This window comes from Scyliorhinus torazame, chromosome 15 (genome assembly GCF_047496885.1).
Source record: "Scyliorhinus torazame isolate Kashiwa2021f chromosome 15, sScyTor2.1, whole genome shotgun sequence".
NCBI classification, from domain to species: domain Eukaryota; kingdom Metazoa; phylum Chordata; class Chondrichthyes; order Carcharhiniformes; family Scyliorhinidae; genus Scyliorhinus; species Scyliorhinus torazame.
Genome location: NC_092721.1, coordinates 171,454,376 through 171,477,722, shown reverse-complemented (window position 1 = coordinate 171,477,722; position 23,347 = coordinate 171,454,376).

The window sequence follows — 23,347 nt, the reverse complement described above, 5'->3', positions numbered from 1 at the left end:
GCTGGTACAATAGCAGCGACTGTGCGGGCCTGGTACACCGCAGCGAAGTGCCCCTTCTTGCCACAGGCCTTGCAAAGGGTGCTCCGGGCTGGGCAGCACTGTCGGGGGTGTTTGGACTGCCGACAGAAGTAACATTTGGGGCCCCCAGGGTTGTTTGGCTGCCACGCGGCACAGGCGTGGGGCTGGCTGAGGGCGGTCGCTGGTGGGGTCCACGATGACGCGGCCGTCTGCGGAGTCCACGATGCACAGGAGGGGTGTGCCGTGCGGCCGGGGGTGTAGGCCTGGATGTTGCGCGAAGTGACCGTAAGCAAGAGCGCTAGCTTTTTGGTTTCCGTGAGGTCGAGCGTGGCCCCATCTAAGAGGCGCTGGCAGATGTAATCGGACCCTATACCCATAACAAAAGCGTCTCTCATGAGCAAGTTCGAGTGTTCTGTGGCCGAGACGGCCTGACAGTCACAGTCTCTAACTAGGGAAATCGGGCATGCCAGAAATCTTCCACTGACTCACCAGGAAGTTGACTATGAGTGGAGAGGATGTGTCTGGCGTAGAGCATGTTAGTCCACTGAGCGTAGTTTTCCTTCAGTAGCGCCATGGCCTCTGCATTGGTCGGCGTGTCCTGGATAAGTGGAAAGACGTTGGAGCTCAGCTGCGTGTAAAGGATCTGAATCTTCTGAGCTTCCGGAATTGGGTCTGGTGCAGACCTGATGTAAGCTTCAAAACAGGCTAGCCAATGTTCAAAGTCTTTTTTGGCGTTGTCTGCTTGCGGATGCAGCTGCAGGCGGAGCTTGATGCGGAGGTCCATCTTTTGAAACCTTAGTGTAATAAATTGATGCACGATCAATTACACAAAGACGAGAGTTGGATGCAATCGAGGCTTTCATACACTAAGATGTGTGGCCTCCTACAGCAGCTGACAAAATGGCTGCTGTACGAGGAGCACACATATTTATACTCCGCCTACTGGGCGGAGCCAACAGGCAGGGAACTACCCCCGTACCTGTAGTACAGGGCCTTACCGTAAAGCACCTACACCGACATCCTCTATATACAATATGTACATCAGTTGTGACTACCACAGGTGGTATGGGAGGTGCTGATGGCACTGATAAGGGGCCAGGTCATCTCGTATAAGGCACAGGTAGATAGGGAGGCAAGAGACAAGCGGACGTTGATGGGGAAGTATCCTTCAAAAAAGGATAAGGACCCTGTAGAGTACTGGTCGTATTGGCCAGTATCCCTATTAAATGTGGATGCCAAGATTCTTGCCAAAGTGTTGCTGCCTAGGCTGCAAGAGTGACTCCCGTAGGTGGTTGGGGAGGGTCAGACAGGGTTTATAATGGGGAGGCAGCTGTCTTCAAATGTGCAGCGCTTGCTAAACGTGGCCCTTCCCCATCAGAAAGGGGGAACAGGAAGTGGTGGTGACACTGGATGCGGAGAAGCATTTGATCAAGTAGAGTGGAGTTATTTGTTTGCAGTGTTGGAACAGTTTGGGATCGGGACTAAGTTCGTGGCGTGGGTCAAATTGTTGCATAAGGAATAGAAGGCAAGTGTTTGTACGAATGAGGTGAACCCGGGATATTTTCAGCTGCAAAGGGAAATGAGATGGGTATCCCATGCCCCCCCTTTTGTTTGCGCTGGCAATAGAGGCCTTGGCCATTGCACTATGGAGCTCGGATAAGTGGAGGAGATAGTGAGGGTGGGGATGGAGGGTTTTGTTTGTAGGGTGTATTTCTGGAAGGACGTTTTGAGTGCTTGGAGGAATTGGCGGAGAGTTTTGGGATTCCACGGGGAGAGGCCTTTAGCTACATGTAGGTGCAGGATTTTACAAGGCATATTTTCCCGATGTTTCCCGTGACACCACCAACCTCATTTCTTGGGGGGTGCTGTCGGTGATGACCATTTGAATACCCTTAGTGTTGGAGGTTGGAAGAGGGGATCATCTCGGTGATACATGGGAGTATTCTGGAGGAGGATACAGCGTCATTGGAGGGGGTTAAGGCCAAGTGGGAGGAGGAGCTAGGGGTGGCGCTGGAGAAGGGGTTGTGCTGTGAAGTGTTGCGGAGGGTGAATGCCTCAACCTCATATGCGAGACTAGGGTTAATACAATTAAAGGTGGTGCACAGGGCACACCTGATGAGGTCAAGAATGAGCTGGTTGTTTGAGGGAGTGCAGGGCACATGCGAGGGGCCCGGCCAATCATGTACATATGTTCTGGTCGTGTCCGAAGTTGGAGAAATTTGGGGATCGTTTTTCAGCACCATGTTGGCGATCTTGCACTTGAACTTGAAGCCCAGGCCCCTGGGGGCCATATTTGGGGTGTTGGACCTGCCGGAGCAGTAGACCGGGGCAGGGGCAGATGTTCTACATTGAACATAGGGCATACAGTGCAGAAGGAGGCCATTCGGCCCATCGAGTCTGCACCGACCCACCCAAGCCCTCACTTCCACCCCATCCCCATAACCCAATAATCCCTCCTAACCTTTTTGGACACTAAGGGCAATTTAGCATGGCCAATCCACCTAACCTGCACATCTTTGGACTGTGGGAGGAAATCAGAGCACCCGGAGGAAACCCACGCAGACACGGGGCGAACGTGCAGACTCCACACAGACAGTGACCCAAGCCGGGAATCGAACCTGGGACCCTGGAGCTGTGAAGCCACAGTGCTAGCCACGTGTGCTACCGTGCTGCCTAAAGGGAAATGAGATTGGTGCCTGTTTAGCCTTTGCCTTGCTGATTATTCGCAGGCGGGTCGTGTTGGGGTGGATGTCAGCTTCGCCACCCTGTGCGTCAGTGTGGCGGGCGGACCTGATGCAGTTTCTGTATCTTAAGAAGGTTAAGTTCACCTTCAGGGGGGCGATCAAGGAGTTCCGTAAGAGATGAGGTCTGTTTATTCTTTACTTTAAAGTGTCGGTCTCTGTCAGTTGCTCAGGAGAGGGGGAGTTTGGGAGTGGGGCAAGGATGGGAGGGGTTATTTTTCAAGTCATATGTGTATTGGTTGGTAGAGTGGAGGGGCAGTTCTTTTGTTATTCTTTTGCTTTGTGTGGTTTTGTTTTATGGATAAAATGATAAAAAACAAATAAAAACTTCTATTTTAAAATGTTGCAAGGAAGATTTTTAACGTTATGAGTACATACTTTATATCCTTTTGTTATTCAAAAGAAATGTTTGATTGTAAATTCCTCTGGTCATTTTTATTTTGTATTTGACGACGACGATTTTATTCTTCTGTCATGTGGTATGTGAATGAGGATTTTGTACTGTTTGAAAGCCATGTTTGATCATCCGTGAGCTTAATAATAATGAGTGCTAAGAAGGTAATTAGGCTGCTCTTTAGTCAAACTGATTCAGAGCATTACCAATAATTTTCTCACCGGAGTACCTATGCACCTAATACTACAGGAAGCTCCGATTCTATTGGAAGCTGACTGAACCACTTCTTCAAAATGGATAAATATCTGCCTAGCTTTGGATATCAGCTCGTCTCTGCACAGAAATGGAAAAGCGGCAGAAACTCCCGGCAGGTCAGGCAGCATCTTGTGAAGGGAAAGAAAGGCTTGCATTTACGTAGCGCCTCTCACAACCTCAGGGTATGCCAATGCATTTTACAGTGCAGATTGTTGTAATGCAGGAAACACGATAGCTAAGCTGTGCCCCACAAACTCCCACAAGCAGAAAAATCATAATGGCCAAATAATCTAATGTCAGCAACGAAGGCTGAGTGATCAAGATAACAAGGAGAAATTTGCACGTCTTGAAATAGTGCAATGCAATCTTCTGCATCAAAGTCATAGATAGGGTTCAGTCTAAGGTTTAATTAAAGAGATTTAGGGGTCTAGATCATTAAGATATAATTCTGAAGAACGCTTATCAACCTAAAATGCTACTTTTGTTTCTCTCTTCATTGTTGCTGCCAGACCTGCTGAATCCTTCCAACATTCTGTGTTTTTAACTGTGATATAATGAACAGATGCAAACATGAATTAAAAAGACGACTAAAATGCTGTCTTATAGATCTCGAAGGCTAGAATACAAAGGGAGAATTTGCTACAAAGCCATGGTTAGATTGCATCAGGAGGACTGTGAGAACTACAGCTTAAAAAGGCTGTCTTTGCAGTGAAAGGGGTGCATAGATTCACCAGAAGATCTCTGAGGGTGAGCATCCAGACCCTTCATCAGTCCTTGTGTATCACTGCCCAACTATTCCCCGCCTTAGCCCCCTTTATCCTGAAGTGTTTTATACTACTATTATGATGAAATGAAATGATAACTTAATATAATGATGCTGACAGACTCACTGACCAGTATTTCGTATGTCACCTTCAGATTTCCAGCAGCTTTTCCAAAATAGTACATCGATTGTATTAGTGCTTGCTCCAATAGCTGCTACATTGAAAAGCACAACTCACTTGGTGTGTAAAATACCTGCCTTTTTATAAATAATAAAAGAGCATAACTTCTTTTAATTTCTTTAGTGTGTCCAAAGATATGTAGTTTAGGTGAATTGGCCATGCCATATTGCCCCTTAGAGTCCAAAGATGTGCAGGTTAGGATTATGGGGCTACGGGAATAGCGTGGGGGAGAGGGCCTCGGTAGAGTGCTCTTTCCGAAGGTCGGTGCAGAGTCAATGGGCCAAATGGCCTCCTTCTGAGCTGTAGGAATCCTATGAAACATCACAGGGATGAAAATTAGAAATGTTGCTGTGCTTTTCTCGTCAAGCTCAAATCCTAACCATATCATTTATGTGCAACTTTAATCATTGCATCTACTTCAATGACTTATTATGACATTATAGTTCTAATATTGTTTACATATCTGCTGATGAATCTGTCTCTATCAAGCTGCACAGGATGTTAATGGGAACAAAACATGAAACGTTGGATGCAATTTAAATTCAATTGATCTTCCTTATTGTTTAGGCAATTGCAGTAATAGACTGCAGCCCCAGCTGTGTTTACTTTCCCTGTGAATAAATAACATCTGTCATTTTGTGATGTTTGACTGCTATCTTATCAATATAGGTGAATCACCACGTCTGTGGAGGATGATAACTGCCACCATTTTAATTTTGTGCGCCTAAGTTCCACCTTTTCTAGAAAAGGCACAGAAATGCCTGACCAGTTGCCAGTGACCATCAACAGCAATAACGTACATTTGACTCTGGGAGCGATTTAATGCCTCGTTGTGACCAATTTGGTGTTGGGACGAGGCCATTCAATCTCGGGAAGGGTGGAAATGATTTAGCGTCTTAAGTTCGGAGAATGAGAATTATGATTGACACAATCTGACACTGAATTCAACATCTTTATTGAAAATTTTGAACAAAGCAGTTGTAATTAAATCATAGAACTACCACTCCGGTGGTCAATTTGAGATGCCTGCAGGTTGCTTAGGAATCATGGTTGACCAAGATCTTCCTGCTTGGTTCATGGTGACTTCCCGTCAATTTGTAACAGCTGCCTTCTTTCATAAGTGCTCAAGTGCGGGACTATTCAGGGGCTTGCATACAGAATGCAGTCTGTGAAAGAGTTCATGCACATTCCGTGTCTGGATGCAGATTGGTTAGTCGAGTGCATGATCAGCTCTTGGTTGTTTGGTGTAACCCATGCCATTTTCTATTGCCTTAGTCATATAGGAATTTCTTCTTGCCCCGCTGTGATTATGTGGTTTCAGTCAGCCTCTGCTGCTTTCAAACAGTTTGCTCTGATTAACAGTTCTATTCAATTCAATCTATTCTACTCAATTCAGCAGTTTCGCTGCAATTAATAACTATCAATGTAATTAGCAAGTATTGCACCCATCCAGTATTCACATGGTAAACACTATTCTGACTCTATGAATATCTAAAATAGACCGATTAGGTGCAAAACACCAATCGGTATTCCAGTTTATACCCTTCAATCTTTTAATCAAGTTTTCGGCAGCCACAAGGAGCAATCCATTCTTGATGAAGAATTATCTATTTGCTTTTCTATCAAGAAAAAAATCTAGGTTAGTAGGTTCATCTTTCACAGGTGCCCACCTCTCACAGCTAATGTCAGCAAACATCATTTGCTGAAATAAAGCTTTAGGAATTTGAGCTCTAATTTCTTGAAAAGCCTTTTGGAGCAGTAAATGCAAGCATGTTTTCCAAACCTTTTCCCTTTAGCTCTCGTTAGCACACAGATTGAATGTTGGGAAATTGTGCAAAACACTGCAAGGGGTAAACTTATTCAAGTTATCGTAAAACATGGGATTATTTTATTTACAGAGAAGGTACAGCAGGCCCAACTAGCCCATGCTAGTGTGAATGTTCCACACAAGGGGCGCAATTCTCCATTATCGGCGGAAAGTCCGCCGATCGGCGCAAAAAACGGCGCAAATCCCACTTGCGTCACGTCATAAAAATGGGCCGATAGTCTCCGGCCCGAAATGGGCTAGCAGCGACGTGACAGGATCCGCGCTTGCGCAATGGTTCACGCCGTGCAGCGTCATACGCGCTGCATGGCGTGACGGCTCATAAGGCCGCGCAGCTCCCCCACCCGACCGGAACACCCGACCGCAACACCCGACTGGATGGCTAGCCGTCGCTCAGCCCCGAGGTTCGAGTCACGCGATGTGGAGGCGCTCCTGGACGCGGTGGAGCAGAGGAGGGACGCCCTGTATCCCGGGCACGGCCGCAGAGTTGCCCCACGCCACAGCCGGCATCTGTGGAGGGAAGTGGCAGAGGCCGTTACCGCTGTGGCCCTAACACCACGGACAGGCACCCAGTGCCACAAGAAGGTGAACGACCTCGTCAGAGCAGGCAGGGTGAGCCTCCCCCATATCCCCCCTCCCCCATATCCCCCCCTCCCCCATATCCCCCATATCCCCCCCCTCCCCATATCCCCCCTCCCCCATATCCCCATATCCCCCCTCCCCATATCCCCCCTCCCCCATATCCCCCATATCCCCCCTCCCCCATATCCCCCTCCCCCATACCCCCCTCCCCCATATCCCCCATATCCCCCCCCCCCATATCCCCCCTCCCCATATCCCCCCTCCCCATACCCCCCTCCCGCATATACCCCCTTCCCCATATACCCCCCTCCCCCATATCCCCCCCTCCCCCATATCCCCCCTCCCCCATACCCCCCCTCCCCCATATCCCACATATCCCCCCTCCCCCATATCCCCCCTCCCCCATATCCCCCCTCCCCCATATCCCCCCTCCCCCATATCGCCCTCCCCATATCCCCCATATCCCCCCCTCCCCATATCCCCCCTCCCCCATATCCCCCATATCCCCAAGTGAATCCAGCCCTAACCTTAACCTCTGCAATGCACGCGCAACCGATGGCGTGCATTCATATACCTGCCTAACACTGTTGCCTTTTACCCCTGCCACCACCCCCCCCCCCCCCCCACAGGAGAAGCGCGCACACAACAATAGGGAGCATGTGAGGACTGGAGGAGGGCCTGCTGATGAGAGGCCACTGACCGTACACGAGGAAAGGGCCCTGGAACTGGCTGGCGGACCTGAGGACCGGGAGGTTGCTGATGCAGAGGTCGGGGCCCCACGAGCAAGTGAGCCACCAACAGCCCGTCCCCATATCCCCCCTCCCCTATATCCCCCTCCCCCGTATCACCTGATCACTGCCTGATGTCTAACCATGCATGCTTCATTGTGTATCGCAGGACCAAACGTCCAGGCACCCATCCCCGCAGATGCACACCGCCCGCAGGATGCCCCTCGCACACCACGGGAGACGGAGAGACCCGCACCCTCCAGCATGCGACGCCCGCAGGATGCCCCTCGCACACCACGGGAGACGGAGAGACCCGGACCCTCCAGCATGCGACGCCCGCAGGATGCCCCTCGGAGACCACGGGAGACAGAGAGACCCGGACCCTCCAGCATGCGACGCCCGCAGGATGCCCCTCGCACACCACGGGAGACGGAGAGACCCGGACCCTCCAGCATGCGACGCCCGCAGGATGCCCCTCGGAGACCACGGGAGACGGAGAGACCCGGACCCTCCAGCATGCGACGCCCGCAGGATGCCCCTCGCGCACCACAGGAGACGGAGAGACCTGGAGCAACAGGGAGACGACACCCCCGTCACGTGCGGGAGCGACCACCCAGCGATGAGGGGGGCAGCCACAGGCCCCCGTCACATCCGAGCCAGGACACCACTACCCAGGACACCCCTACCCGGGACAGCACTACCCGGGACAGCACTACCCGGGACAGCACTACCCGGGACAGCACTACCCGGGACAGCACTACCCGGGACAGCACTACCCAGGACACCCCTACCCGGGAAGACAAAATACCTGACTGACTCAGAGTGGATGGGTGGAGACGAACCCCCACCCCAAAGTGCCATGGACTCAGAGTGGGACGTAGAGCACGACACAACGCCACTGCTGTCACCAACACCCTCCACCATCGCAGAAACACTCACCTCGGTTGGGCACTTTAGTGATGAGGCATCTGGTACACTCACTGGTGCGCACAACACAGCCGTCCCGGTACAGCAGGTGGAGGTAGGAGCAGCAGAGGGACCGGGCGGTCGGAGGGCAGCCCAGGCCAAGCGAACATCTGCCGCCCAGATGGATCCCGGGTTCCTGCAGTTACCACACCCACACATAGATCTGATGCAACCACCGACACGGAGACGAGCGAATAGGGTGACGGGTGGCTTGCGGCGGCTGCGGTCGCAGGTGGAGGAGTCCACCCGCGTCCAGGAGCTGGGAGTGGTCCCGGTCATGCGTGCCACCCAGGCTGACACCGCACGGGTGGCGTCCGCGGTGGAGGCAATGGGTGCGACGGTGTCAGACATGGGGAACGGTTTGCGAGGCCTGGGGCCTTCCGTGCAGGCGGCGTCTGTGGCCCAGGAAATGGCTGCCCTCTCACAGGAGGCCATGAGCCAGTGCCAGCGCCAGATGGCAGAGGCGCTCAACGCCATAGCCCAGTCTCAGCAGGCCATGGCCCAGTCTCAGCAGGCCATAGCCCAGTCTCTGCAGGCCATGGCCCAGTCTCTGCAGGCCATGGCCCAGTCTCAGCAGGCCATCGCTGAGGGCATCGGCGCCAGTGGCCATGTGCGAGCCGGCGTCGCACTGTCACAGACAGGGTTCGACAACCCCCTGGGCTCCATGGCTGCAAACCTGCAGACCCCTGTCGATACCAGCACGGGCCTCCAGGACTGGCAGCGCCAGATGTCGGGGGCGCGTCGGATGGCCAGTCCGTTCGCATCCCCCACCCATGTAGAGGCCTGGGGGCCATCGGGCACCCCGAGGGAGGAGGAGGTGGTGTGGTCCGTCCCGGCTCCCTCTGTAGGGGAGGTCCCGGTACACCGCGACACCTCGGACTCCCCCCCTTCCGTCCCAGGTGCATCGGGTGGGCAACGGGCAGGACAGGCTGACAGCTCGCCATCCCAGTCGCCCGGGCCGCAGCCTGGCCCATCTAGGCCAGGACGCCCCAGGAAACGGCCGCCAAAGGGATCTATGTGTGGGTGTGGTAACTGCAGGAACCCGGGATCCATCTGGGCGGCAGATGTTCGCTTGGCCTGGGCTGCCCTCCGACCGCCCGGTCCCTCTGCTGCTCCTACCTCCACCTGCTGTACAGGGCAGGAATCACAGGAGTCCACCTCCAGTTCTGCTGTACCGTCTGGGGAACCACGTAGACGTAGTCAAAGGGCCCGTAAGGCCAAACAATTAGACACTGAGTAAGTTGGCACGGGTGCAGGGCACAGATGAGTTTTAGGGGCTAGGGCACGTGCATGAACTCCTTTGGTTATTAAAGTCAATGTTACACCTACCGAAGCTGCCTTTGTGCTCTGTCCAAAGTGTGCGGGCGTGTCATGTACGTTGAGCGCAAGTGTGTGTGTGACGGGTGGTCTTACCTCAGCCCCAGGTGAGTCTGCCCCCTTCCCCCTGGGCCGCCATCAACATCCCCCGGGCAGAGGACGGGACCGTGCGCTGCAGTGTCACAGCCGCATGCAGGGATGGTCCGGGTGGATGGTGGTACTGTGGCCATGGGTCAGACATAGTCCAACGATGTAGAGCCAGGAGCTCATCGGAGGCGGGTTGTCATCATCCTCCATGGCCTGCGATAGACACGTGTCCACCCGCAACTGGGTGAGCCCGGCCCGTTGTGCCGCCGGTGGATCGCCAATTGGGGGGGGGGGTGGTGTGCATGCGGGTGGGGTGTGTGGGGTTGGGGAGGGGGGTGAGGGTGCTGGGTGGGTGGATGGGTGGGGGGTGTGGGTGGTCGGCTGTTGTCATGGTGTGCGGTCTGTGGCCATACTACCCGATTCCCACGCCCATCTAGTCAGTGAAGCGGGCGTCTATCAGTCTGTCCCGTGCCCGCTGGGCCAGCCGGTAACGGTGGACAGCCACCCGCCTGTGTCTACCCCGTCTGCCCTGACCATTGCCCCCATCCCCCTCATCTGGGGAGGACTGGGCCTCTTCCTGCTGCTCCTCCACTCCGCCCTCCTCTGCCTGCGGCACATCGCCCCTCTGCTGGGCTATGTTGTGCAGGACGCAGCACACCACAATGATGCGGCCGACCCTATCTGACCGATACTGGAGGGCGCCCCCAGAGAGGTCCAAGCACCTGAAACGCATCTTCAGCACGCCAAAGCACCTCTCGATCACTCCCCTTGTCGCTACATGGGCATCATTGTAGCGGTTCTCCGCCTCATTGCGTGGCCTCCGTATAGGCGTCATCAGCCACGATCGCAATGGGTAGCCCCTGTCGCCCAGCAACCAGCCCCTCAGCCGGGGATGGCGTCCCTCGTACATGCCGGGGATGGATGACCGCGACAACACGAATGAGTCGTGTACACTGCCTGGGTGACGGGCGCAGACGTGCAGGATCATCATGCGGTGGTCGCAGACCACCTGTACGTTCATTAAATAGGTCCCCTTCCTATTAGTGAACACGGCCCTGTTATCTGCAGGTGGCCGCACGGCGACGTGCATCCCATCGATCGCGCCCTGGACCATGGGGAACCCGACAACGGCAGAGAAGCCCACGGCCCGGGCATCTTGGCTGGCCCGGTCCACGGGGAAGCGGATGTAGCGGTGCGCCATGGCATAAAGGGCATCTGTCACTGCCCGGATGCACCGATGCACCGATGTCTGCGATATGCCGGACAGGTCCCCACTCGGTGCCTGGAATGACCCCGTTGCATAAAAGTTCAGGGCCACCGTAACCTTGACGGACACGGGGAGAGGGTGTCCCCCGCCAGTGCCACGCGGTGACAGGTGTGCCAGCAGGTGGCAGATGTGTGCCACGGTTTCCCGGCTCATCCGGAGTCTCCTCCTGCATTCCCGGTCCGTGAGGTCCTGGTATGACTGCCGGGGCCGGTACACACGGGGCGCCCTCGGGTGCCTCCGTTGCCGTGGGGCCGCGACGTCCTGCTCCCCCTCCTCGTCCTGTCGGTCAGGTGTCCCTCCAGCCTGGGCGGCTGCCGCCTGCCCCTCTACGGCAGCCTGCGCCGCCTCTCTGGCACGCTTCTCCTCCTCCTCCTCCTCCTTCTCCTCATCCAGGGCAACATAGACATGAGCGGCTGCCACCACGGCGGCCAACATCGCTGGATGGTCTGAAAACATGACGGCCTGGTGGGGGGGAGGGGAACGACGACATGTCATCATTGCCCATATCCCCTCCTCCCCCCAGCCAGGTGGCATGGACCGCATGGGTCCAACTGTTGGAGGCTGGCACCTGGCCAGGTGGACCAACTAATTTGCCCTCCCATCACCCACCCCAGCACGGACCCCCTCTCCAACCCCCAACCTCCACCCCAGCACGGACCCCCTCCCCAACCTCCACCCCAGCACGGACCCCCCCCCAACCTCCACCCCAGCACGGACCCCCCCCCCAACCTCCACCCCGGCACGGACCCCCCCCCCAACCTCCACCCCGGCACGGACCCCCCCCCCAATCTCCACCCCAGCACGGACCCCCCCCAACCCCCAACCTCCACCCCAGCACGGACCCCCCCCCCAACCTCCACCCCGGCACGGAACCCCCCCCCCAACCTCCACCCCAGCACGGACCCCCCCCAACCCCCAACCTCCACCCCAGCACGGACCCCCCCTCCCAACCTCCACCCCAGCACGGACCCCCCCCCAACCTCCACCCCAGCACGGACCCCCCCCCCAACCTCCACCCCGGCACGGACCCCCCCCCCCCAACCTCCACCCCGGCACGGACCCCCTCCCCAACCTCCACCCCAGCACGGACCCCCCCCAACCCCCAACCTCCACCCCAGCACGGACCCCCCCCAACCCCCAACCTCCACCCCGGCACGGACCCCCTCCCGGCACTCCCCCGGAGCCCAGCCTACTCTAACCACCCCCCCCCCCGCCGCACACACACACAAGCCGAGACACACCTCTCCTCACGCAATCAGTCTGCAGCCACGCCATTTCCTGCCCAGAGCCAACCCCCCAGGCCGTCACTCACCTCCTCGCTGGTCGGCGTGAGCCTGGAGCACCGGGTCACGCCGATGAAAAGGAGGTTTGATTGACGTCGACGTGAACGGTCATCACGTCGACGGGACTTCGGCCCATCCGGAAGGGAGAATATCGGCAGGCCGAAAATCGGCTGCCTTGCGCAGACCCGTGACATTCTCCGCGGCAGCGGCGCCATTAACGCCCCGCCGACTTTTCTCCCTTCGGAGACTTCGGCGGGGGCGGGGGCGGGATTCACGGCGGCCAACGGCCATTCTCCGACCCGGCGGGGGGTCGGAGAATGACGCCCAAGGTTCCTCCAATCCTACTTCATCCAACCCTATCAGCATATTATACTTTGGATTTACTAAGCTTCACCTTAAATGCATTGACACTAGTCGCCTCAATTATTCAATGTCTTTATTTGCATGCAGTTGTTGGGCATTAATTAGGAATTTGCATGTGTTCCTGTGTAAGAACAGAGTGAAACTGGTGTGGTTGAAGGGACATATTCGTAACATATATTTCTCTCGAAATAAAATCTCATAAAAATGGTGTAAAAGATTGATTCCAATTCTATCCCTTATACCACCAGGTTTTCTGGAATGGAAGATAGCAAATTCCATGTTCTAACCACTCACTGTGTAAACATGCTATTTAATTTCAAATCTTGGGTGCGATATGCCTGCCACCCGAACAGACGAGCGACGTGGCCGGTAGATGCCAGGAGAGGTCTCTTCCAGGATTTACCTGGCTCACCATGCCTCTCAACATCTAACGGGATCTCGCAAGATGTCACGATTTGGATCTCCCACCATTGTAGGCGGGATCAGTGTTTGGAAAATCTACACGCTAGAGTGAACTAATCTCACTCTAATATCAGCTCGCTTGATCTAGCTGAGGCTTTGGGATTTAACCCCTCCGCCCTGGAGACCTTAGATAAGCGCTGTTCAGCACTGATCCCCACAAACGGGGGCTAGGCGGAATGGTACGTGAGGGTCTCCCAGGGATTTAGAAGCCCTCGGGTGATTGGCCTCTGGGCAGGGTGTCACCCAGGCACTGCTGGTGCCACCTGGGCACCTTAGCACTGCCAGCCTGGCAGTGTCACCTGGATGCCAACTTGGCACTGTCAGAGTGCCCAGGAGGCACTGCCAGGCTGGCATTTTTGCCTGAGCCGGGGATCGGGCCCGGGGGTGCAGTACATGCGACTGAGTGCAGCCTCGCCAGGGTGTTCCCTGCTTGGCCACTAACCAAAATAGTGCTGTTAGATAGCGGGGTTGTTGCCCCCACTTGTAGGGCCGCAAATATCCCCTCGATTCCCGCCCAGAATGGACTGGTTTTTTTTGTTAGATCGCACCCCTTATTTTTTAACATTTGAACCTAAATCTTCTGTGCGCTCTCTGAGAGTTAAGTGGCTGGTGGGGTGTGGTGATCTCTGACTTCTGACACCAGCGACTTCTGCTCAAATCCAAGGGAATGGATTATTTAAGTACTGAGGCCACTTGTTGCCATGGAAACACGGAACAGCAGCCTGCCATTCCGAGGAAGGGAATTCAGATTCCAGATTTCTTTAATATTTCCCAGAGGGAACAACAGAACCTCCTTAAAACGATAATCAGTCCCTTTGGGATCAATCATCACTTGACCTCTACCAGTGGGACATTCGCCAGGTCCAGAAACAGACCTGTACCAGTTTCCAGCCCATTTACATCATCCTTCCGCCTCACAGGGGCACTCCCATCAGAATTCCCAGCACAGTGCAGGAACACCCCTACCCCAGAAAGAATGGAAAGGGGTGGAATCCCATCCATAAGGGCCTGAAAACAAGATCAGGGACCAGCAATAAAATGCCTGCTGTCATCCCTCTCAACAAGATCGATCACACCGAGGGAATATTTTTCATTTTTCATTTCACTGAAGAGTTCATTATTCTTAAGTAATGTAAGGATCTACTTTAAAAATGTTAGGCATTCAGACAATCAACAATTGTATTTTAAGTTTCCACAGTACATCCAATTGTGCCTTGATCAACCCCATTGTTGACCCTGCCTGGCAATTCTCCCGGGTACCTGTTTCAGATTTATCTTTCATTAGTTCCGATTCATATTCCCAAGTACCTGGCTTGCTTTGAAGTAATAATCTCGGTTTACTTTATGTATAAGTCACTTTTGACACCTGTCAGCCCTGAAACATTTAATGATCATAAAAATTGCATATTGCTTTGCGAGATAATAGTTTCTAGGTGTTGTTTGAATAGGTCAAGGTGCTCGCTAATGCCACAATATTCTATTCTGTTAAAGGAATTTGACAGAGCCAATTTGGTTTTCAATTTAATCTGATCAACATACTGGTACAAAACCAGCCATCTTCTTGCCTGCAGTTCTGTGTTGTCCTTTAAAGCTCCACTGAGTCCTCTGAAGCCCAGTCTGCGGGAGCTATTGGGCCAGCATCCAGTTCCTCTGTAGCTGTTAAGTAACCTCGAGGAGGATTTTTCGAGTGTCGTGCCCTGCCAAAATGTAGCAGCCCAGTCTCCGGGAATTTAGAATAAATTTACATCATTATAATATGTAATCCGTTAATTCGCCCATCAATATTGACAAAGGATGACATTATTTATTTTCTAGCTGTTCTCGCTCAGTCCGGTTCGGAAGTGCTCGGTTCTTTTGAACGAAGCTAAGGCCGAGTTTCCCGCTGGTGACTAGCACCATCGGACCCACCCACAGAGATCCAGCGCCTTGGCCTCCACCTCGGAACTCGCCTGTATCTACAGCGCGCTCATCCTGCACGACAAAGAGGTCACTGTCACCGAAGATAAACTCAATGCCCTGATTAAAACAGCTGGCGTGACCATTGAACCTTTCTGGCCTAGTCTGTTTGCCAAGGCATTGGCTAATATTGACGTCAATAGTCTGATCTGCAACGTTGGTGCTGGTAGCAGTGCCCCAGCTGCTGCAGCAGTTGTTTCCACCGCTGCCCCTGTTGCTGCTGAAGAGAAAAAGGAAGAGAAGAAACAGGAAGAATCTGAAGAGTCTGACAATGACATGGGCTTTGGTGTCTTTGATTAAACGTGCCATGCAACAACATTGTTACAATTTACAAAAAATAAATAAAAATAGAATATTATTTATTTTCTACCTTCATTAACTTTGCACATATTTTTAACAAATACCTCGGGGTAGAAACATTACCTTCCTTCTCTCTCCACAGATGCTGTCAGGCCTGCTGAGATTGTCAAGTATTTTCTGTTTTTGCTACACGTTGGGCGCATTCCAATGGCCACGCAGCGCCAGAGAATCAGCTCGCCGCGGCGCAGCATGGCAAATGAAAGATGGGAGACCCCGCTCCTGGGATCTACCCAGCTCGCAACGCCTCCCAAGATTCAATGCCATCTCGCGAGACGTTGTAGTGTGAATCCTGCCCACAATGGGCGAGATCACATTTTACCAAATCTGCATATTAGAGCGAGACAGTAAGCCTCACTCTAACGTGCAGATTCCCGAGGTACCTGAGGCTTTGGGATTCAACCCCTTTGCCTCAGAGGCCTCGGGTAAGCGCCGTTCAGCACTGGTCCCCACAAACAGGGACCAGACAGAACAACACTTGTGGGGGTCTCCCGAGGGATCAGAGGCCCCCAGCTGCATGCCCCTTGGGCAGTATGGTGCCTTGGTACTACTGGTGCCACCTGGGTACCCTGGCAGTGCCAGCTGGCATTGGCACTGCCAGGTTGGCATTTTGTGTGTGCACAATTAGGCTAGGGTTGACTGGCATGGGTGTTGTGGGGTGGGGAGTGAGATCCTCCCATATTGTGTTCAGGCTTTGGGGGGGGGGGTGTCAGGGATTGTTTCAGGGACCTCAGAGATTGGAGCGCCATTTAAAAATGGGGCTATGTCCGGCCTCGGCCGCGCATTCTCCATTCAGGCCCCTTATTCAAATCGAGGCACATTGAATAGCCATATGTTTCTTGGCACTGCCAGTGCCGGGGACACCTGGCTAAACGTGCTCGCTATGGGACTTTGTAACCTTTTGGGAAAATCGCACCATAATGTGTCGCTATGGCACCATTTACTTTGAACCACCCACCCGGGGAATTTCTAGCCCCTTATGTTTGATCCATATATTTTTATTTGGAAAGGTACGTGATGAAGCTGCATGTTGGTGTATTAATTGGGCAGCATAAAAAAGTCTTCACTGGTGATAGCAAACTGATTATTAAGTAAAACAGTTGATTGTTTCTTTGCTACCCGCCTCTTCATTTGGCAGACCCTTGTCATGGAGTACAGCTTGTGACAAGAACCTGCACAAGTAGCCTTTTATTGTGGACAGACTGTTGTGCTGCAGCTACCACACGGTTCTGGCAAGTCCCTCCCACACTCTGCCCATCAGAGGGGTGCTCAGGTTGATAATCAAGCTGCCTGGCCACGTTGTGAACGCTGTGGTCATCATGTCCGAGGGTGGATCTCAAACCTGGACCTTCTGTCTTAAAGGCAGTGATGCTACCCAGTGCACCACAAGACCTCCCAACACTGCAGTCAGGAAGGCCGATCAATTTTGAGGACAGGGCCTCATTATCCTGCTCATTAACTAATTTTCTGATGCATTTGGTTTCTGAACACAAGCAACAACATCAATGAGGAGCTCCATCTAGAAAGGACAGGATAGATTTTAATTTTCACTACTACATTTACGCTCATCTGAGATTCCTCTGCCCAACATTTTAACCCCATTTTGATTTAAATAATGAAGCTATTTATAAACAAATAATTGACCCAATCACAGTTTAGGAATAAATAAACAGCAAGCCATGCGTCTGAAAATTACTAAACAAATCAGAAGAATGTGCCTTTTCAATGATGATATAAATCAAAGCCATCATTACATTTGACTACTATGAAAGTACAACTGCAATGCCTGGATTCAGGCCAGATGCTATTACTTTTCACAAATGACAGGAAGACCTTACATTATGATGACTAGTTTGGTGATCCTGAGATGCTGAGTGGAGGAATGAGGTGGCTCCTGCCACTGATCTTAATGGACAGGTTGATGTAATGAATCCCATGGTCTAGGATTCATGGCCACACTCTCCCTTCAGTTCATCCCTTGCCTTCCACTTATCGAGCAGGAGTTGCATTGTTCATGCTCTGTACAGGTTCAGTTGAGCACTGATCACTGTTTGAATGGGAGGTTGGAGCCAGGTACCACTGCTGATGGGTCAGTGAAATGAATGAAAATCGCTTATTGTCACAAGTAGGCTTCAAATGAAGTTACTGTGAAAAGCCCCTAGTCGCCACATTCCGGCGCCTGTTCGGGGAGGCTGTTATGGGAATTGAACCGTGCTGCTGGCCTGCCTTGGTCTGCCTTCAAAGCCAGCCGATTTAGCCCTGTGCTAAACAGCACCTGCAGTGTTGGTCATATGCTGAAACAGGAATGTTGCCCGTTTCTGTCTGTTCGTATTCCAAAGTCAGCACCTTGCTGAGACCTTCACATAAATGACCAATCCTTTTGTGTGATCCTTGATAGTGATTGTCAATAGACCACATCCAAATCAGAGCCTGTACTCACCTAATGTTCAAGGTTCCACTTTCCAGCAATAGCTACAATAGCCATTGAGTGCAGGAACCTTTAATTGGTTTTCTCCCCTTCGCACCCCCGCCCCCCCCCCCCCCCCCCCAACTGCCTGCTGAGCTGGGAATTTAGCTTGGGGCAGGGATTAAGCTTGACATTGTGCCAATATCTGTAGTGGGTTACCATACTGGGCGGCACACTTGTCAACTGAGCCATCGGGGAGTTGGCAGCATCAGTTATTAAGCACAAAATAAACTGATCTTCTGGAACCAAGCCTTTTCTGCTTTCACATTTTGTGGTAAAGTGGTATATGCAATCTGCATATGTGCGTTCTGACAAATAGCAGAACTACTGAAGCAAAATGTTCTCAAAATTGTTTCCAATGGGATAATTATTGTAGTGGCATAAACAACTGAATTGCTTTTAGCAGCTCGATGACAAATTGTAGTGTTATGACACACCCTAATGCCTATTATGCTAAGATAACAGAGTTAAAACTAATTTCAATAAATGCATCAATGAGAGCTGATTAACAAGCATTTATTGGTACCTCTTAGACCTTTCTAGTTTTCCTGAGCAGTATGCTCTATGCTCTATAGGGGTTAATTTAGGCTGGATGTTCACTTCCAGATGATTTGCAATGCTGATCAAATCATTAGCACATGCCTTTATGCAGCAAAGCATTTTGCATGATGGCTTATGAATTGCATTCAGCAGAATTTCTGACTGCTTATGAATATTTCATTCATTCTCTTCACTCTGTATATGGATGTTGGGTATCTCCCTATTGCAATCCAGCAGACTGTATTTGTTGAAAAGTGTGTAGTAAATTCTGTGATTGACCCATTAGGGTAATACAGGCAGGGTTAGGAAATGAGTAGGTCGGTGTTCTTCATAGCTCAGAAAATTCTTATTTAAATAGTATGTGTTGCAACATGGTACGTTTGAGGCTTCACATGATATCTTAAATTAAGAATCCATAGCTTTTATAGTTTACAAAACTGTCTGAGCCCTGGGATTGTGTCCAAGGCAGCTGTTCCTTTTTAATATAGCCACTTTCTAGATTCCATCATGTTTCCTATTGTGGTGGATACTGCTTGATGTAGTTAGGAAGTAAGAAATCTTAGAAACAGCAAAGGAGACCACCAGGATGCCCCCTATTTAATTGATCTTAGTCCTCCCTGCTTACTGTGTGGCTATCCCCTCCCACTCCACATATGCATCCTGTCACCTTTTGAAGTCGTGAGATTTTCATCCTCTTTTATCTTTGCATTTTATGGTCAACCTTAGTAGGCAGGGACAGATCACCCCTGCCACTCTATAATATCTGTGCATGAAGGGACCATGGTGGATCAGTAGAACAATACATACCCAATGGCTGCTTATAAGCAATGGTTGAAGGATCTAATCCACAATGCCCCAATCATAAATATGTCCTTTCTTGTGCTTTGGGGATGATAGATGCTAATATGTTCCGTGAATCTCTAGGGGAGGAATACAAAAAGGTAGATAAAGCCGCACTGTTCAAGTACATTTATTTGATATGCTCACACTACATTTGTCTACATTATTATTTTACTGCTAACCCAAAATAGGATGGTGTTTGTGCAAAATAATAGAGGGGCTTAGGACATGTCTTACATCTTCTTAGCAGGTAAAAATGAACTGGAATCTCTAATTAATGTTACTTATGAAACAATGGGGAGGGAATTCATGTTTTATGATGGTCTGGGTAACGTAACGTTTGAGAGATTTAGTAAATCAGTACACCATCAGAGATTCGTACACAATAATAGAAAAGTGTAACAAAGAAAGTTTTGGTTGAAATTTTCTTACAATTCTTTCAGGATGTGGGCATCACTGACTGGGCCAGCATGTATTGCCCATCCCTAATTGCCCTTGAGGGGGTATTTCAGAGTCAACCACATTGCTGCAGATCTGGGTAACATGTAGGTAATGACGACAGATTTTCTTCACAAAAGGACATTATTGAACCAGATAGGTTTTTACGACAATGGTTTCATGGTCACCATTAGACATTTAGTTCCAGAGATTTATTGCATTCAGATTTCACCAATTGCTGTGGTGGGATTCGGACCTTAGTCCCCAAGAGCATTACCCTGGGTTTCTGGGGTCCTAGGCCAGTGACAATACCACTACGCCACAGTGGGCGGGATTCTCTGCTCCTAAGGCTAAATGTTGACGCCGTCGGAAACGCCATCGCGTTTCCTGACGGCGTCAACATGGCCTCAGGAGCAGCGATTTTGACCCCTACAGGGGGCGCCAGCACAGCACTGGAGCGACCCACAGTGCTCCAGCTGCCGATACCGGTGTCAGACGGGCGCTGCGGATGCGCAGTGGGACCGGCGCGATTGCCGCGCATGCGCGGTGGCTCCCTTCTCCACGCCGGCCACGAGGCTACAGGGCTATAGGGGCCGGCGCGGAACTAAGGAGGCCCCCAGCCGGAGAGGCTGGCCCGCCAATCGGTAGGCCCCGATCGCGGGCCAGGCCACAGCGGAGGCCCCCCCGGGTCGGACCCCCTCCCCCCCACCAGGCCGCCCCCGGATTCATTCACGCCGAGGTCCCACTGGGTAAGACCAGGTTAGAACAGCGGCAGTGGGACTCAGGTTTTTTTGTACAGCCGCTCAGCCCATCCTGGGCCAAGAATCGCTGGGGGGGCCACATAGAGCGGCCCCCGACCGGCGCCGACCGCGCCGGCACCAATGGCGCTGATTCTCTGCTCTCTGGAGAATCATGTCCCGGCGCCGGAGCGGCGTGGCGGGACTCACGCGGCCCCCCCCCCCCCGGGGATTCTCCGACCTGGCGTGCACTCGGAGAATCCCGCCATATAATTCTCTGCCATATAATCAATGAGTTATACAGGGTTAAAGTCATCCACTTTCATGGCGAGGTGTAATTTTCTTTAGGATGAGAATCCTGGGCGGGATTCTCCGCAATCGACGCGATGTCCGCCGACCGGCGCCAAAACGGCGCGAATCAGTCTGGCTTTCCGCCGCCCCAAAGGTGCGGAATTCTCCGCATCTTGAGGGTCCGAGCCCTCACCTTGAGGGACTAGGCCCGCGCCAGACTGATTTCCGCCCCGCCAGCTGGCGGGAAAGGCCTTTGGTGCCCCACCAGCTGGCGCTGAAATGACTTTGCCGTGCGGCGCGTGCGCAGGAGCGTCAGCGGCCGCTCACGGCATCCTCACGCATGCGCAGTGGAGGGGGACTCTTCCGCCTCTGCCATAGTGGAGACCATGGTGAAGGCGGAAGGAAAAGAGTGCCCCCACCGCACAGGCCCGCCCGCGGATCGGTGGGCCCCGATCGTGGGCCAGGCCACCGTGGGGGCACACCCCGGGGCCAGATCGCCCCGCGCCGCCCCCAGGACCCCGGAGCCCGCCCGCACCGCCTTGTCCCGCCGGTAAGAGAGGTGGTTTGATTCTCGCCGGCGGGACAGGCATTCCAGCAGCGGGACTTTGGCCCATCGCGGGCTGGAGAATCGCCGGGGTGGGGGGGCGGCCCGCCAACCGGCGCGTCGCGATTCCCACCCCTGCTGAATTTCCGGTGCCGGAGAATTCGGCAACCGGCAGGGGCGGGATTCACGCCAGCCCCCGGCGATTCGCCGACCCGGCGGGGGGGTTCAGAGAGTCCCGCCCCCTGTCCATGTGGAGTTTGCACAATCTCCCCGTGTCTGTGTGGGTCTCAACCCACAAACCAAAGATGTACAGGTACGTGGATTGGCCACGCTAAATTGCACCTTAACTGGGCACTTTAAATTTATTTTAAAAATAGGATGAGAATCCTGCTTTTTTATTTTATTTTGATTTATAAATTTAGAAGTACCCAATCATTTCTTTCCAATTAAGGGGCAATTTAGTGTGGCCAATTCATCTATCCTGCACATCTTTTTGGGTTGTGGGGGTGAGATCCATGCAGACACGGGGAGAATGTGGAAACTCCACACGGACTGTCACACGGGGCTGGGATCAAACCCAGGTCTTCAACGCGGTGAGGCATCACTACTAACCACTGCGTCAATGTGCCGCTGAATCCTGTTTTTTTACAGCGGTTTTCTCCTTAACGGTTCTTGAACCTCTGCATCATTTCTGGTAATAGGGTATTTCCCTTATGGGACGCTGCCTGTGCTTTCCAAAGACCAGTTGGTGGGACATCCATAATTAGCATTTTCTGGGATGGTTCTCTCTATAGATTTCCCCACTAACTCCTATATATGGAATCATAGAATCATAGAATACCCACAGTGCAGAAGGAGGCCATTCGGCCATCGAGTCTGCACCAAGCCTCTGAAAGACCATCTCAACCAGACCCACTCCTCCGCCCCATCCCCATTACCCAACCTAACGTTTGGACACTAAGGGTAATTTATCATGGCCAGTCCACCTAACCTGTACATCTTTGGATATGAGGTAGCTGCTGTCAGTAACTCACCACATGATGCGTAGCCACAGTGAATTTCTATGCTGTGGCACATTTATGCCAAATCTGCAAAATGACATATTACCATGCCACCAAGTTACATAACCTTCAAATAAAATAGCATTGAACACATTCAAGCATTTGACAACAGCTTTACAGTCACTGAAACACCCATCCATTGCATATTTGTGTTATATGTATTGGTTTGTATGTATTGTAGCCACCTAAAATGGCTGATTCCCTATTAATTTGGCCAAAACCCAATTTAAAATGGCTAACCGAAAAGGCTGATGGGAAAAGCAGCCAACAGGACACAAACGGACAGCTGCAGACAGAATAGCATATTCGGCTCTGGGGAAGACGGCCCAGATCGATACTCAAGACTATTAGCAGCACATCAACCCAGACATCTGCAGTTTAATCGGCTATCCCCGGGAACAATTGCAACATATTAGCAATTGAATGCTGGGCCAGACCTGTCGGCGCCTGCAGTGGCCGAAACAAAGACAGGTGAACGACCACCCCCCGATTGAGGAATCGCCCCATTATTGGAGCATATCGAACCCAGTGATTGGGAACAAGTCCAATCACTTGGGACTCAGGGTCAAGGGCCGCTCCGAGAGGCGGGAAGCCCCTGGGCCCTATAACGTGAGGGGCCAAGTTCAGATCTCTCTCTCGCTCCCTTCTTCACCTGCTCGCAACCTTCGCAAGAACATCGACCAGAAACTGTAAGTTTGACTCCAGCGATCGCTACCCGATAGAGATTCCTACCCATCGACCCGTATCAGCCTTTTGAATCCTGCAGGCCAGATCCAATTTGATAAATCATTTGTTTCCCTGACCTGGTGGGCCATCTCCTAAAGTTAAGTATTGGCCAGTAGTGGTAGGTTTCGATATAGACGGTAGGATTATTGCGTAAGCAT